At 39.7% G+C, this 18,035-nt stretch overlaps 1 protein-coding gene across 3 annotated transcripts in view; it reads left to right on the top strand.

Moving 5' to 3' along the window:
* ATXN7 (ataxin 7) overlaps window positions 1–18,035 on the top strand; it is a 133,249-nt gene that overhangs the window by 8,641 nt on the left and 106,573 nt on the right. Inside the window, exon 2 of one of the 3 annotated variants that reach the window (XM_039547263.1) lies at window positions 7,874–7,973. The exons of the other annotated variants lie outside the window; for them this stretch is intronic. The gene's annotated coding sequence lies outside the window, so the exon portion shown is untranslated. The remainder of the gene's footprint in view (window positions 1–7,873; window positions 7,974–18,035) is intronic. 3 annotated transcript variants of the gene reach the window in all.

Raw genomic sequence — 18,035 nt, 5'->3', positions numbered from 1 at the left:
GATGCTTGCCTCTAACTAAGTACTTGTATTCCTGTCCTCATGTAGGTTATGTCTTTTTTTTTTTTGCCACCACATCTTAGTCCCTCACTCCAGTTTCTGGACTTTGGAGTGAATGCGACCCCCAGATTTTCTTTCACCACATTTGCTCACTTAAGCCCCAACCCTGCAAGCACTTGTGCACATACTGAACTTTGCACATGTGAGTAGTGAATGGAACTACTTATGTGTGTAAGGCCCAATTCCACAAAGGGACTTGTGCATCTAAAACCCAGAAAACCTTGTTCAGCTGCTGTCTAACCCCATAGGCACCTAAACTCACTAAACAACTATATTTCTGCTGTGGAAGTCACTTAGGAGCCTAACTTTCTGTTTCTAGCCATGCATTCCGCTGCATCAGGTAGGTGCCCTGACCTCTATCTCACACCAAAGCCCCAGATGATCCTTACATCAGGTGTTTCCCTGCCTATCTCACATGCTTTAAGCACACCTAACTCAGCAGAAAATGGGCTGGAAAGAGAAGGACATCCCTTTATAACCTTTAGCCTAGTTATGGTACTCACCTGTGATATGAGAGTGGCCCAGTTCAATTCTCCCCTCTACTAGTTGGGTAGAAGGGATTTTAACAGGAGTTTCCCACCTCTCAGTTGAGTGCCCTGACCATTGGTCTGTAGAGTCATTCCCATCTCTCTCTGGCCCAGTACCTATTTAATTATTTAATACGAAGTAGAATGGCTTCAATAGGAGAGATTGAGAGAGACTACCAGCAGAATATCCCATAGCCAGACTATCTGGCTACACATAGGATAGACATGGCAGGCCACTAACATATATCCCATAGCAGCAAGCTGGCTGTTACGGATATGAGAGAATAGTGTGAGTGAGCTGCAGCAGCTCATTCAATATAAAGATCAGTTTCTGCCACAAGATACGTGTCCACATCTCTTATTGACTTTGATGGGTGGCTTTTTACATGCACTTCTGAGACCAGAATTTGGCTGTAAAAGTGTAGTCCAATAAGAAACCAAAAAGTTGAATAAAAGAGAATCTACTTTGAAAGCTGTAATTTACGGGTGAAGATAAACAAAACAGAAAAAATTACTGTACAAACTAGCAGAAAAGAAGCCTGCCGTAAAGGATCTTAGTTGCAAAAGTGCATGAGCGTGCAAGGACCTAATTTGCAAATTTAATGACCATGATAGCAAATGGCTAGTTCTGTAGCTAATTGGTTATATGTACATGCCATCATGTTAATTGTACATACTAGTTAGGTCCCGTTTGGACACACATTTGAAAATTAAGCCCAGTGTGTCATATTTTTCCTGTATTAAGGGCTTACAGAAGACTTAAGAGCATTTTTGTTATACAAATGTTTTAGTAGAGTACGGGTATAAACAAACATTTTGTTTCTTTAAAATGTGATGTGGAAGAGGCTGAGAACCAGATGTCTGAAAGATCTTTTTGTCCTTAAAGATTATGTTTTGTTTTAACTAAATGTTGGATAGACAGAGAAATAATTGAACGGATTTATAAAACAAAGAATGGACAGAAATTTGATTTTTAACACTTGAATGAATAAAGGCTGACCTGTAAGAGCTGAAAGTAAAACAAAACTATATTAAGAATCAACACAAGTATGCATCTGTGATTTTGTGGTTTATTGTAAATATTTTCACTTCTGTTCCACTCTTACATTGCTTTGGCAGTTATGTTTATTTAATGATTTTTTTCATCTCTAAGTCCTGCCTATAGGTTATGACAATATGTAAAATTAGGCTAATGCTGAACAATACAAATAACATGAAATAAATCTGTGCTCTTGCTTCATGAGAATTATTTAAGGTGATGCAATCAACTTGAAATCTAAATATATTTTCTTAATTAGTTAAAAGTAGTTACAGGCAATATATTTGACCCTGAAACCCCCCCTCCCCCCCATCCAATTTATTTATTTAATTTTGGTCTTCCAATTAATTTTCCTGTTTTTTTTTTTTTAAATCTTCCCTGTTGCTGTGTGAAAGACTCACACAAACAGGTGAAAGTGACTGTACACAAAATACTGTCAAATGGAAAAAATAGAGAAAATACTTTTTAAATGTTGAAGTTGTAGAAATCTTGGTCCCTGATCCTGTAAACACTAATGTGTGCATTTAACCTTACTATGATGAGAAGTTCCATTGGGATACAGGGAAGTTAAACAAATACATAAGGGATTGCAGGATCAGGGCCTTAGATGTTGCTTGTAACAGTAGCAGGTTTTAAAAAAATCAGACTTAGTTGGCATCCCCATAGTGGAGAAATTATCCGTGTTTGTAAGGATTGTACATTTTGAAATATGTAATGGAGTCTTGTTAATGTCATAATTATGGCAAAAATATGAAGAGTGGTAGACATGTTTTGTAGAATCAAACTACATTTGCAGAACCCAGACTTGCACATTGTAAGAAAAATGCTGCTGGATATACCATGGAATCTCTTGGACCACAGTTGTGTAAGGAACTCACTGATTTCTTCACTAACAGCCTACCAAAAGAACACAGTGGTTACAAGTAGACACACACTCAATTGTCGGTATAGATTTCTGATATAGTGGCAATACACACAGTGCTCTTAGCACAATATGAATATCATTCATTGCTTGGGAAGTGATAATAAAAAGCAGCTCTAATTAGTGTAACCTCCTGTATCTGTTGTTGAGCTTCAAGTCTGACTATTATGGTTAATAGTCAGACCATGGCAGAGTCAAAGACTGAAATGGAGTAATAGATTTCAAAGTGTGCAGGAGTCTTTTCAGGTGTCTACAGAAGTAGGAAAACATGTTGTTACTCAGTATATTTAGAGAAGACTTACTCCTTAGGTAATATTTGTACTACTTAATTGTGCTGGGGGACTCATGATCTGCAGTGATATCATTGTTTTAGGATGAGAAAGCAGAGAAGAGCTGTCTGAAAGTTTGAGATCAGTTCTGATGGCCAAGTGAAGCAGCCTTCCAGACATTTTTCTTCATAACAAAGAATTTGTAAAGATTTTGTTAGACAGTGGTTTTCTGTAACCACTGGACCTAAAGATCAAGATTTGAATAATTAACTTAATGTTTATTTATAAACAATTGAAAATTTGACAATGAAAACGTATATACATATTCTAGCTGTAACAGTAGTTCACTGCTTTTAAAGTCCTCATCATACACAATAGCCTATACAATTATGTTATATTGGAGGTTTGTGTTTTATAAATATATGTTGAGAGAGAACTCTTCCCTATACTATTCATAAAGAATTTTACAAAATTAAAAAAGAGGCATCAGCTTCATTTTATATACACTTTTTCTGATTATGCCTTGCAAATAACTTTTGAAGCTTTCAAATTAAATTTCTTCTTTTACTCTTGGTTACCTTTTACACTTCATAAACATTTTCTCTTGTTTCTAGTGCCTTACCAGCTCTTCCCTGTGCATCAGCCAGCATCATCAGTGATGTCAGCAGGAATGTTCATAGTTTTGCTATAGGAAAATTCCTTTTTATATTTATGCTCACACCATAATGACAATTTTATTATCTTGTCTAGAAAACTGCTGAATTTTTTAAGTGATAGGAGTATGAAATAGTTTTGATTACTTTTGCATGTAAATGCAGAACATTGTTGGGAGAATGGACCCCATAAAATCGAGACTTTTTTCCATCTAGTTTATAACAATGTTAAGATTGGTCTGGTTTTGAATTTGACATGTTGGTAGCATCCCTGATGAACTTTTAAAATCTTCTTAGACAAAGAATTATACATGTGTAACTGTTCTTATATTTACAACTTCTAATAAATCTGAGATAGGTGCTTCTCAGGTTCTCTCTCCAAAGCGTTTAGTGGCATTAGACTGCAACTGGATGGTAAACCCCATTAGAAGGATGCCCTGTGTTGAGCAGGCTTGTACACACTGTCTCATTTCTACTCTTGTGAAACTTACTGGCCAGATTGCCCTGCCTCTTCAAGATTTGGTATCACATATTAATTAGCTGCAGGCATGTAGGGCAAGTGTCTGCGTGCATTGACAGAGCTGAGGAAACAAAGTTTTGTTTTATTATTATTGGTTAATATTTATATTGCAGTAACATCCAAAGGCCCCAATCAGGATCGAAGCTCCTTTGTGCTAGGTGTTGTACAAATATATAAATAGAAACAGTTTCTGGCCCAAAGAGCTTACGGTCTAAAAATAAATAAAAAGGTGAACATCTCAGTCCTGTGAACTCCTCTCTGCATGTGAATCACTGTGCAGCCCTCCTACCATTTTGTATGGGTACAGAGATCTGCCTTTGTGAAGCAGCTTGCAGGATAAGGGCCAAAGGGAATGGAAAAAGGGAAACCATATACAAGCAAAGTGATCAGAGTGATGTTTGCACACATCACTAGGTTTAGTTTTTTTCTTTATGAGAAAAATACCTATTATAAATTCCTATTTTTTTGTTGCTGTACCACATGCCTAATTTCCACTGCCTCTGTTTTTATTGTTAATCCTAGGCTAGTGTTCCTTGTTTTGTATTTTAACCTTTTCCTTGTCTCTTTTTAAATTTTGTGTGGGAGGCAGTGTTCTGGCACTGCCATTGGCCTGCTGCAAATCATGTCATCTTTGTGCTTCTGGTTTTCTATCTGTAAAATGGGTATATATGCCTTTTGTCTTTACATTTATATTTAACCTTTGCCTGTATTGTTTTTAAAGTTATTACAGTACAAACCCGTTTATGTGCGGATGTCGGGAATCAAGCTGTCACGACTGCATGTTAACGGACCGTGGATTAAGAGGGTCATGCTGAAAAAAGTGTCTATGATTTACTTAGAGCAGAAAATAATGGCGTTTTTTCTTTCTGGCTCGCATTTTTTTTTTCTTTCGTATGAAGTCTGTTGTGCGCCGCAGATGAATGATTTCGATATTTTCCGCATTTTGCTTCTCCATAAATCTTACAACAGTTTCTACAGCACTAAGGACTTCTGTGGGGTGAAATTTTGATCTTTTCAATGACATCCTTGTCGTTGTTGTCATTGTCATTTAGGCCTGTGTTATTAGAATTCTTGCCATCACTTTGGCGGTCCGATGTAGCCTCGCAGCCCGTTAATCTTTCTTCCTCGGACAGAAATTCTGAAGTCGGGCAGTCTTCATCCATCTCCAGCCACTCGGTAATGATTTCCAGCGACATATCCAAACTAAAATCTTTTATCATTTGAAAGAGAAGTTTCCCTTCATCCTCTTTTGTCTGCATGCGTGTTTGTAGGGCGTTGTCTTCCAAAAATCCTTCAAAGTCTGGCTCTGAATCAGTGCCACTGCTGGAGTTTTCCGAGTCTGAGCCATCTTTGACAGAAAAGGCATCACTGAGAGCCTTCATCCAGCAGTTTTCAATGGACTTTTGTTTTACTCCATCCCAAGCTTTTTTAACTAAATAAATAATTTCCTTCATGTTTAACTGTTTCAGGAATTCGGAAATGCCTGAAGACGTGTATGACACGATCGCCGAAATCAGCTCCTGTTGATAATTGTTTTTAAAATTCTGAATAATGCCCTGGTCTTAAGGTTGAATTTTGGATGTTGTGTTGAATGGTAGGTATAGCACTCAAATTTTTCCATCGCTCAATACCAGTGATTCGACTGGAGGATGGACTGGACAATTGTCAAGTAGCAAAATTGCTTTGGCTTAGAGTTTCCTCGACCACAGATGCTTATGAACAGCTGGAACAAGGCTTTTGTGGAACCAGTCCTCGACAATGTGTCTCGTCATCCAAGCATTTTTGCTGTTAGCGTATATTACTGGCTGTTTGGCTCTATTGAGGTGATTAAAGCAGCGAGGGTCATGAAAGCGGCCAACGAGAAGAGGGGCAAGCTTATGGCTGCCTGTCTTATTATTACAAAAAAGAAGAGTCACACAATCTTTTATCTTTTTAAATCTAGCTGTTTTCTGTGTCTCGTAATTAAAGGCTAAAGTTTTTTTCGCAGTTTTGCAAATAAAGCTGTTTCATTACAATTATAAAATTGTTCTTCGTGGTAGTCTTCATTTTGTAAAATAGATTTTAACTCAGCGGGAAACGCATTCACGGCCAATTCATCGGCTGATCGGCTTTCTCGAGAAATTGATACCTGCGCTATGCCATGACTCTTTTAAAAACGACTTATAAACCCCTTGTTAAATTTCCAAATGTTGTCACTTGGCCCACTTTAGCAGCATTCCTTTCAGCCTTTCCTGAGCAAACCACGTGCACATGGCTTTGTCTATGGTGGGTTTTGCTGAATAGCGCACACATTTTTGCTTAAGCCCCGCAGCAGAATCAATTTTTTGTACAAAGCCATTCAGTTTAGATTAGTTTTTTAGCCATCTTCGGAGAGTAGATTCGGCAATCCCAATATCTTTTGAAACTTTGGCCTGGGTTTCTCGGCTATTTACTTGATCTATTGCAGCTAGCTTTTCTTCTACAGTGTAGGAACGCTGATGCTTGTCTTCTGCCATTATATTAGGCCTACGATTAAAATTTTCTAATGTAGTGTGTATATATAGTAGTTATATATCTCTCTAGCGTGACAATGACTAAGCGTGGGTGATATGTCTTTACCAATATCAGTAAAGACGTACAACGTTTCCGCTCTGCACTTCCTGTCGATTTCGATGAGTGAGTTAGTGAGCAAATCTGTAGCACTACATAGCAAGTTCCTGTACCGCGTATTAACGAGTCTCGCATGTTAAATAGGTAGCACTGGGAGGCATGGTGCTACCGCGCTTTAAGTTGATTTGCGCGTAAATGGGTCTGTACTGTATCTCTTGCCTTTTACATTTTTCTGTTTTTTATATTTAATCATGGCCTTCCATGTTTTCTTTTGAAAATTATTTTACCCCATATTTCCATTTTTAATTATTTATACACTTGCCTTTCCATTTTTTTTAAAATAAACTTTGCTCCAGATCCTTAGGGCTGTTTGTTTTGTGGCTAGCACAGTTCTGGGAGATTGGGGATATACAGGGGGCTGTAAGTCACATCTACACCTTGACACATCAAGCTGCTCCTAGGGTTGCAACAGAGCTGCTTTCATTTGCTCCATTTGGAAATTATGCCAAACAAGCTTCAGCTGATTGTAGCAGTTCTATGGCTATGCTCCCTTCTTTTTGGACATCCATCTGTGCTGGATGGAGGACCAGAGGGATCGACACTATGTTGGCTCTGTCACTTGGTTTTATCCTGCTATTCTGCTGTTATTTGATATCAAATATTTCTGGTAGGAAAATGATTTTATTTATGGATTCTCAAAAATACACTGAAAAATTTAAAAGGGGATGAACAAATTGTGTTTATGGATGTGTGTGTGTTTGTGTTGGAGGTAGAGATGATCATGGGCTAGATTTTAAGAAAAATGTGCTTTGTCTATTTATATTCATCCAGGGCCTGGAACTCTCCTAACACCTACATGCCTTAGGATTGTTGGCCTAATACATCTTCTATTACAATTCCTCGGCCTCATTTATGTACTGTCTTCTTTATCTTGTCTTTCTGCTCCACTTGTTTTCTTTTTAATGGTGGGGAAATGCTGATGGAGTTGTCCGTCATTTCAGGGTAAAATAGAAGGGTGAATTATGGGGAGGAGGGCAGTGACTGAGGAGACTGATTCCCTTTTTGCCTCCTTGATTCCAGTTGAGTAGTAGCATAACTGCCCATGCTTCAGAAATTTTTACAAGATCAGGGAAGGGGGCGAAATGCAACAATTGAATTCTAGCTGTCAGTGTGGGGCGGGTAAGACCATCAAAGCAACATCAAGAACGATTGTGTATCCCTAAGCATCTTATTTTTTGACACCTAATCCTCTAAGTTCTGTGTCTTGTTAAGAATACCTGCCCTCCTCTTTGTTTAGGTATCACTGCACTCTTTTATATCCAGTCCAATTGTAAAGCTGTCATTTCTGCTTGAGAAACGTAAGAGGCTTCATGCAGTGCCTTGTGGGGAAGAACTGTGTGAGTATATTTCTCTGTGAACAGCTATTATAGTGGTTGCACATGAGCAGGGGATAGAAATAATTGATTTCAAAAGACTACAGTTAGATCATTTGGTTCATAAATAGCTAACCGTGTGAACAGTGAGTTTCTTAATCCCATTTAATTCCACTTTATCTGTGAATGTATCAGACTTTGCCATGTGTTCATTTCTTGGTGGGAGTAACAGTCAATAGGAAGTATACTGAGTAACATTGAACTGGTATATCTGCTACAACGATGATAAAGCTGTAAAGACGTTTGCAGTGTTTTTATAATGCTTCATTACCAGTGTGTTTGACCATGAACAGAAGAAGAATGAAGAAACTAGTGAACTATTTTCCTCATCTGAGACTAATAGCAGTGATTCTGATGTTAGGAAATAATTGCAGTAGCTGCACAAGGTATTAGCAGGTACTTATACAGATTGGAAGTATTGTTTGAATATACCATTTGCCAAGAATAATTGACATATAATTAAATGAAGTTAAATTGCAAATTATTATTATTTTGAGGAGAGAGATTAACTAGAACTCTTCTTCTAATACTTTTCCTGAGTAGCCAGTAGGTATTTGATCAATAACAGAATTTTAAATGCCATATTAAATTGCTTCACTAGATTGAGAGTAGCATTTAGAAGTTAGCTATTAAATGTTTTATCGTGTTTTGGCCTTTTTGCTGTGATTCAGCAAAGTACTTAAGCATGTGTCTATTGTTAAGCACATGAGTAGACCTATTTAACTTCAGGGGGACGACTCACGTATTTAAGAACTTTGCTAAACTAGGGCCCTTTTGAATATATTTCATAAAATACAAATACTGGGCTTTTTAAAAACAGATTTGTGGTACTAATTTCATGTCTAATCTCACAAATGTTCTAGAATCGGACTGGAAGGGACCTTCAGAGGTCATCTATTCCAGTCCCCTGCATCAGTGTTAAGGTTCATCAGTGTTAAGGTTAAGCATTTCTGCAATGACACTGCTGTCTTCAGGGGTTTAAAATTTAGCAACTAAACATTAATTTAATGAGGAAACTTTTCATTCAGATTTTTAACATGGCATATTTGTGTTCATAAAATGTCATGTACATAAGTTTGACTAGGGGTGTTTGGTTTTTGTTTTGTGTTGAGTTTTGTTTTGTTAGAGCGGACATAACTAGGGAGCTCTTGATCATAGATTCTAAAGTGGTACCAAAAAACAAAACCTCTAAAACAGCTGGATTAATTGGGGAGCATCATAGTAATATTTTAGTTTTCTTCATCTACAACACGTGTTTTACTGAAATGGAATTGCCTCAACCAAACTATTGGAATGCTGCTATTATGTTGTAAAACTGTATGTTTTTCCCCTTCCCAGTTATGCAATTCCCTGCTCGCTAGTTCTGGTTTGCATAATCATAGTGTTGGCAGTTCTTATGATTTTATCATGAGTCTCACGATATTTGGAGTGTTTCTTATAAGCCTCGCTTCTAGGGCCAGGTATATACATGAGAATATCATTTTACTTTAAAAAGAAGTAAGTTTCTAGCCCTCATTGTTGCAGAGGAAAGCTTGAAAACATGACTGCACTTTAAATGCAAAATATATAACTTTTTTAAAAAGAATTCATGATATTTAAGCCAATCTCTATCATCAATCTATCACTTTGATGGCGTGACTCATGGTTTTTGAACATTTGGGGTTGGCACTACTGTAATCCCTATATGTTTTTTTTCTCAATAACCACTGAATACTTTATGTGAATCCCTATATTCTGACTGACGGTCATTAGTCAGTTAGATTGGAGGGATCACTGTAATTTTTTTTTCTCTTGGAATGTGCTAGTCTCTTTACTCTGATTGGCTCTTGTACTTGGAATTTTTAAGCTGTTGGACAGCAACAAATATACAACTTCAGCTTCCTTCCCTCTAACTTAGGCAGAATCCTGAAACAATAGGAATACCCCAAAAACCAAGCAGCCAACCAAACACAAAAGAACATATGACTATGAACATGAAACAGCCAAAAAGAAAAGTGTTTTAATAATGGGCAAAATAATTAAGAAAACTCTGTGAATCATTGCACCCTTTCCCTCCGTGTCAGAAAGGGAAACTTCAGGGTAACAGAAGTACGTTTGTGTTTACAACAGAAAAATCCCAGCATCTCCTTCCTAAGTCTGTTTACACAGTTGTTTGAAACTAAAATATATTATACTTTTTGTGGTGACAAGACTTTTGCTTATCTGGTGAAAGACAGATAAAGAAGATGTAGACAGAGGGATAATAGGAGTGGAGGAATATATTAATTTTGTCTTGTAGGTGTGGGGAATTCATACATTTGGGAAGTATTTCCTTCAAACCTGTCTCTTTGTTCACATCCACGGACTTCCCTCTACAGTGTCCTTCTGGTTCTCTCCACAGGAAAAAGGACTGTAAGCTGTCTAAAGTCCTACCTGCCACATGGGGCCACAACCGTGGTACCCCTAACCCACCCAGCAATATCGTCAATCTATCCAACCACACACTCAGCCCAGAAGAACAGTCTGTCCTATCTCGGGGACTCTCCTTCTGCCCTGCCACCCCCACCAACATGATACAGTTCTGCGGCGATCTGGAAGCCTACTTTCGCCGTCTCCGACTCAAAGAATACTTTCAGGACAACACTGAACAGCGCACTGATACACAGTTATCCTCCCACCAACAGCACAAGAAGAAGAACTCCACATGGACTCCTCCTGAGGGTTGAAATGACAGTCTGGACCTATATATTGATTGCTTCCGCCGACGTGCACAGGCAGAAATTGTGGAAAAACAACATCGCTTGCCTCACAACCTACAGCTTACAGTCCTTTTTCCTTTGTAGAGAGGTGAAGTGAGTAGTGTAGATCTCCTGTCTTATTTTAGTGAAGTCCGTTTGTATGGAAGTTTGGTTATAGATGAGTCTCCAGGTTGGAGAGCTCTTTTTTGATGTTTTCCTGTTTGCTGTATAGGATGCTGATCAGGTGGTTGCTCAGTTTCTTTGATAGAGTATGGCACAATTTCTCACTGTGGTCTGTGTAGTATGTAGATAGCAGTGGATTTTTTACCTTTAGTCCATTAGGTATGATGTCCATCCGTTTGCATTTGGAAAGGAAGATGATATCCGTCTGTATTTGTGCAAGTTTCTTCATGAAAATGCATTGGTGACCTTCCAGAAAACACCATCCTAGCCACCATGGATGTAGAAGCTCTCTACACAAACATCCCACACACTGATGGAATACAAGCTGTCAGGAACAGTATCCCTGATGATGCCACAGCACAACTGGTTGCTGAGCTCTGTGCCTTTATCTTCACACACAACTATTTCAAATTTGATGACAATATATATCTCCAGATCAGTGGCACTGCTATGGGCACCCGCATGGCCCCACAATATGCCAATATTTTTATGGCCGACCTGGAACAACGCTTCCTCAGCTCCCGTCCACTCACACCCCTTCTCTCCCTACGCTACATTGATGACATCTTCATCATCTGGACCCATGGGAAGGAGACTCTGGAAAAATTCCACCACGATTTCAACAGCTTCCACCCCTCCATCAACCTCAGCCTGGACCAATCTACACGGGAGGTCCACTTCCTAGACACCACGGTGCTAATAAGTGATGGTCACATTAACGCCACCCTATACCGAAAACCTACCGACCGCTATGCCTACCTTCATGCCTCCAGCTTTCATCCCGGACACACCACAAGATCCATTGTCTACAGCCAAGCACTGAGGTACAACCGTATCTGCTCTAACCCCGCAGACAGAGACCAACACCTAGAAAATCTCCACCAAGCATTCTCAAGACTACAGTACCCACACAAGGAAATAAGGAAACAGATCAACAGAGCCAGACGTGTACCCAGAAGCCTCCTACTGCAAGACAAACCCAAGAAAGAAACCAACAGGACTCCACTGGCCATCACATACAGTCCCCAGCTAAAGCCCCTCCAACGCATCATCAGGGATCTACAACCCATCCTGGACAATGATCCCACACTTTCACAGGCCTTGGGTGGCAGGCCAGTCCTCGCCCACAGACAACCTGCCGACCTGAAGCATATTCTCACCAGTAACTGCACACTGCACCATAGTAACTCTAGCTCAGGAACCAATCCATGCAACAAACCTCGATGCCAACTCTGCCCACATATCTACACCAGCAACACCATCACAGGACCTAACCAGATCAGCCACACCATCACCGGTTCATTCACCTGCACATCCACCAATGTAATGTATGCCATCATATGCCAGCAATGCCCTTCTGCTATGTACATTGGCCAAACTGGACAGTCTCTAAGGAAAAGGATAAATGGACACAAATCAGATATTAGGAATGGCAATATACAAAAACCTGTAGGAGAACACTTCAACCTCCCTGGCCACACAATAGCAGATCTTAAGGTGGCCATCCTCCAGCAAAAAAACTTTAGGACCAGACTTCTAAGAGAAACTGCTGAGCTTCAGTTCATTTGCAAATTTGACACCATCAGTTTAGGATTAAACAAAGACTGTGAATGGCTTGCCAATTACAGAACCAGTTTCTCCTCCCTTGGTTTTCACACCTCAACTGCTAGAAGAGGGCCTCATCCTCCCTGATTGATCTAACCTCGTTATCTCTAGCTTGCTTCTTGCTTGCTTATATTTACCTGCCCCTGGAAATTTCCACTCTTGCATCCGACGAAGTGGGCATTCACCCATGAAAGCTCATGCTGCAAAACGTCTGTTAGTCTATAAGGTGCCACAGGATTCTTTGCTGCTTTTTCTAAACTTTGTGTTGATTTGTGGATTAAAATGACACTTAGCACCAGATTCTGCTCTCATTTACATTGGTGTAAATCCAGAGAAACTTCTTTGAAGACACTGGATTTACACTGGTGTAAATAAGATCAAAACCTGTCACTTAGTTTTGATGCATTACTGCAGTTTCTCTTATTACTGTTTATGTGTATTGTAGTAAAGAGCACCACTCCAGGGATGAGGGTGGTAGTAGGCACTCTACAGACATGCAGAAAAATGACAGACACAGATTTTGCAATCTAAAGGTTCAATTTTATTTTACACCAGTGACTGCATAATAGCAAGCATCTCACATTGCAACTACAATAGCTTAGCTGAGAGAGAGGGGAAAAAAAAGTATTTTAAAAGCCAAGCTGTTTTTAGTTACAATAGAATGAAAAAGCATTTACAACTTTCTCCGTCTTCAGTGTGAAACTATCAAACCATTTAAACTGAAAATATCACATTCATTATATCACGTTTTAGTATTAAATGAATGTGTATAGCTGATTTAGGAATACTTGACAATAAGGAGGCATCATTTGAATACTGACAGCCTGGTTTTGTACCAGTTTTCACTGGGTTTCTCTGTACTTAAGTTTATCTGTGCTAGTGCGTTTTACTTTTAACAGTTTTTTTTACATGCTTTGGGATAGATTATAAGTGATTAAAATTAGACATAAATTAGTAAAACTGACAGTAGACACTAGGGGAGGATGAGCTGTAACAATAATTGTTGAAAGAAATTCTAGGCTGGAAAGATCTTTAGCCATCGTCCAACTTACAGGATACACGTGGTACTTAAAATCCAGGCTTTGTGAGAGTTGACAATGATCTAGTACAGTTTTTCATGAAAACGTCATGTACAATAAAAAGAGGTTTAGGTATTGTTGGAATTTTGCCAGGATTGTGTGTTGGTATGTCAAGAAAGAGCCCCCATTACCTCTTATGATGGGAGATCTAATTGAATAAAATGAGCTTTCCTATTTCTAGCATCTAACACTGATTCTACATTACATTCTGCTTTGCTTATTGAGGCACAGGATCATAGAAAAGTCTTATTTTTTCTTGCATCATTCCATTGTTTAGCTTTCTATTCAAAATTTACTACTAAGATATTCCACCTCGTCTCTCCCCTATTAACACTCCTTTCAGGGACAAAGATCTAGTTAATGGAGGGTGAGGACAGAAAATGTCTCTCTCTTCTCCATCTCTCCCTTTTGTATTTCTCTGTCTCTCTTTAGCCATTGAAAATGTAGGTCAAATTGCATCACCATAAAATAGAACAGTCAGAAAGGTGTTTGAAAAATGCTGACATCCTTAGCCTGGGGTGCATGCCACTGTCCTTTGTTTACATTGAGAACAGTGATGTACCTGTATAAGAACCAACGTCTCTTTTAAGGTTAGTGGTATAACACCTAAATAATAAGTCATCTGAATATTATATTGCTAGTATATTATATACTACAAGGTAGTAATTTAAAAATGTACAAATTTGATCTGCAACAACTTAAAATAGTGATATACCCAGAGAGCTAATTTAAAATCTTAAATTTGTAGTAACCATAACTGTGTACTTTGAATAATCCACTATGTCTTTTACATGGAATGGAAGCTCAATAATACATTTTGTAAATTGTCTAATCATATGCTCTCTATTGTCTTGATTAGATACGCCCTCACTTGCAAAGTATGTGTGTATGTTTGTTTTAATTTTTTAAGTACTCCTTGTTTGACATAATATGCTTTTCTCCTTTCCTTTTTTTAAAATGGTGCATAAAGAGGTTTTTTTTAACATTGTTATTTGGAAAGTCATGGAATCTAGTAGTGTTTGCCTAACAGTCTTTTGTATAGAATACTTGAGGAGTTGTTGATATAAGAAGTTGTGATCAGCATTGAATATTCTTATAGCATCAAAAATAAAAACTATATTTTCACTTTGTTTTTCTGCAGTTATTCACAAATGAAATATTCCATAAAATGTAAAAATATTATTCTGTTGTCTTTATCTGTCCTAGCTGGCTCCTAATGTTGTGTGTGTGTGCTGAACCTTCAAATGGTGGCTTAAATTATACCATAAGATACAGTACTTGAGAATATAAAGTAGACTTTCCTGTTTCTGTGGGGAAACTGCAACCAAATTTTCATTCACTGTTTCCAAAACCATATATTTTCCTAGTCTGTGTTTTATACTTACTTAAACAGCTGAAGCAAGTATGCAAAGACATCTTATTATAGCATTAACCTTACTGCCTACTGTTGAGTAAGATATAGAAATTAAAAGGAAAATTACTGAAGATGCAGCTGAAACCATTGGCAAAACTATATAATTGGCTGTTTGGGGAAAAACAATAAATTTGGACATGTGTGCAATAATTATACAGATAAAAACAGCAGACAGAGAAGTAAAAACACTTGAAGTGAACTTTATTGTGAAGAATTTATTTGATAGGTTTTCATTACCAAAATTTTGAGATAGTTACAAAAAAGATTTTGATGGTCGTCTGTTGACTGTCAGATATTAGTGGCAACAATCTGATTATCTGTAAAGATATTTATGGAAATGTTTAAGAAAAACTCTGATGTATTTTGAGGAAAAATCTTGTACCTTTCCACTGGGAATTCCATTGTGCTTTGTTTGTAACAATACATAGTAAATGTCCAAGTAGTAATGGGAAGCATCTTCACAGTTTAGTATAAATTACAATACTATGGAATCATGAGCGGCTGAATCAAAGGTAAATCTCAAGATTCTGTCTTACTTTCCATTTGGGGGATCCATTTAAAACATTGTCCTTACATTTTGATTCTCTAATCTGTACATGTAAAAATGGATATTATATCTAAGGAGGAGGATAATAAATTATTGATTTTTTTTGTATTGTTTATATTTTTAACTCCATCTTTGCACCTCTAGAGTTGTGTGGCTGCAGGGTGCTGATTCAGCCTCAAGAGATGCTCTGTCATACTCTTGGGCTACAATAGTCCCTAAAGGACATCCAGCAGCCCTGAACAGCCATAGTTCATTGCACTGTGCTTATAGCTCCTTCATCCAACAGACCTTCTCTTTTCCTGGCACACCCTTAGTCTGTGGGGAGCTGCTTGAGTCAAAAGGGCAACACTGGTGTTAGTAATGAGATCCAGTTTCCAAGGAGAGATTGTGAGCTGGTGTTCCTCCTGAATGAAGATGGAACAAGTAATAAAGGTGCTTACAGACAAGTGGCCAATGGGATTTAAAACAGTACCTGAAACAGGAGCTGGAGGCTTCACAAAAGGAATTTGTGGAGGGCAACGAAGATGATCAGGGGGCTGGGGCACATAACTTACGAGAAGAGACTGAGAGAACTGGGCTTTAGTCTGCAGAAAAGAAGAGTGAGGGGAGATTTGATAGCAGCCTTCAGCTATCTGAAGAGTGGTTCCAAAGAGGATGAAGCTCAGCTGTTCTCAGTGGTGGCAGATGACAGAACAAGGTCTGCTTGGGGTATAAGGGTTGCAGCGCTGGTTCTGCAGCGCTGGTCATCAAGTGTGGACACTCACCAGCGCTGTTATTGGCCTCCAGGGTATAAGGAGTATCCCAGAATGCTTTTAACTAAATTATTCCCTTTGTTTTGTTATGCAGCCTCTCTTTGTTTTGTTGTCAATCGGAGCTGCTTCAAACATAGCTCCTGTTTGCTGTCATTAATCTGTAACTACTGTCAACAATGAAATGAGATAACCCCTGCAAGGGTTGAGTGTTTGCTTTGCTTGAGAGAAACGGGGAGGGCAGAGGGGAAAGAGTATGTTGGATGCAGGTTGTTTGCAGTTAACAGTAAGGGTGGGAAAATTTTCTGATTTTGCCCAGTGTCGGTTCCAAAATCCACTCTCTCTCTCCCCGTCCCTGTCACACTGCCCCACACCCCCCTCTTTTGAAAAGCACGTTGCTGCCACTTGAATGCTGGGATAGCTGCCCATAATTCATCACTCCCAACAGTGCTGCAAATGCTACAAATGTGGCCACACTGCAGCGCTGGTAGCTGTCAGTGTGGCCACACACCAGCGCTGGCCCTGCACAGCTGGACGACCAGCGCTGCAACTACCAGCGCTGCAGATTTGTAAGTGTAGCCATAGCCTGAGAGAACTGGGGTTTAGTCTGCAGAAAAGAAGAGTGAGGGGAGATTTGATAGCAGCCTTCAGCTATCTGAAGAGTGGTTCCAAAGAGGATGAAGCTCAGCTGTTCTCAGTGGTGGCAGATGACAGAACAAGGAGTAATGGTCTCAAGTTGCAGTGCGGGAGGTCTAGGTTGGATATTAGGAAACACTATTTCACTAGGAGGGCGGTGAAGCACTGGAATGGGTTACCTAGCGAGGTGGTGGAATCTCAACCCTTAGAGGTTTTTAAGGCCAAGCTTGACAAAGCCCTGGGTGGGATGATTTAGTTGCTGTTGGTCCTGCTTTGAGCAGGGGGTTGGACTAGATCAGCAGTTCTCAAAGCCGGTCCGCCGCTTGTTCAGGGAAAGCCCCTGGTGGGCCAGGCTGGTCTGTTACCTGCCACGTCTGCAGGTTCGGCCGATTGCAGCTCCCACTGGCCACGGTTGGCCGCTCCAGGCCAGTGGGGGCTGCGGGAAGTGGTGGGGGCTGAGGGATGTGCTGGCCACCCTTCCCACAGCCCCCATTGGCCTGGAGCAGTGAACCGTGGCCAGTGGGAGCCGTGATTGGCTGAACCTGCAGATGCAGCAGGTAAACAAACCGGCCCGGACCGCCAGGGGCTTTCCCTGAACAAGCGGCAGACCGGCTTGGAGAACCACTGGACTAGATGACCTCCTGAGGTCTCTTCCAACCCTAAATCTTCTATGATTCTGTTAATTAAATCAGCATCTGGAGGTAGCCAGAAAGGTCTCAGAGATGACATGCAAATGGAGGTGAAATCTCTGGAGCAACAACTATACGGCGTCTGGACAGACTGGGATGACCAGCTACAACACACCCAGGCTAGGATGATAAAATGGATTGATGAGGTGACCAGCAATCTGACTGCTACGGACCAGAAGTTCTTCCGTGAAATAATGGTGTCTGAGCAAACTGGCTGATCTGGAACTTGCCAACCGAGAGAAGCTGAAGCAAGGACTTGCAGAGCTAAAAATTCAGCTACAGAAGGAAATCAAAGGGTCACCCTTCGTAGTGGAAGGCAGCATCTGGATGAGGAATTGGGGCAGCCAGATGACTTGGGTAAGGCCAGATGTTTACAACACTTTTCTATCCCATTTGTTACCCGCACA

Source organism: Mauremys reevesii, linkage group 7, assembly GCF_016161935.1.
Source record: "Mauremys reevesii isolate NIE-2019 linkage group 7, ASM1616193v1, whole genome shotgun sequence".
Lineage (NCBI taxonomy): Eukaryota > Metazoa > Chordata > Testudines > Geoemydidae > Mauremys > Mauremys reevesii.
Note: the sequence above shows the minus strand (reverse complement) of the source record. Positions and strands in the feature narration are given on the sequence as shown.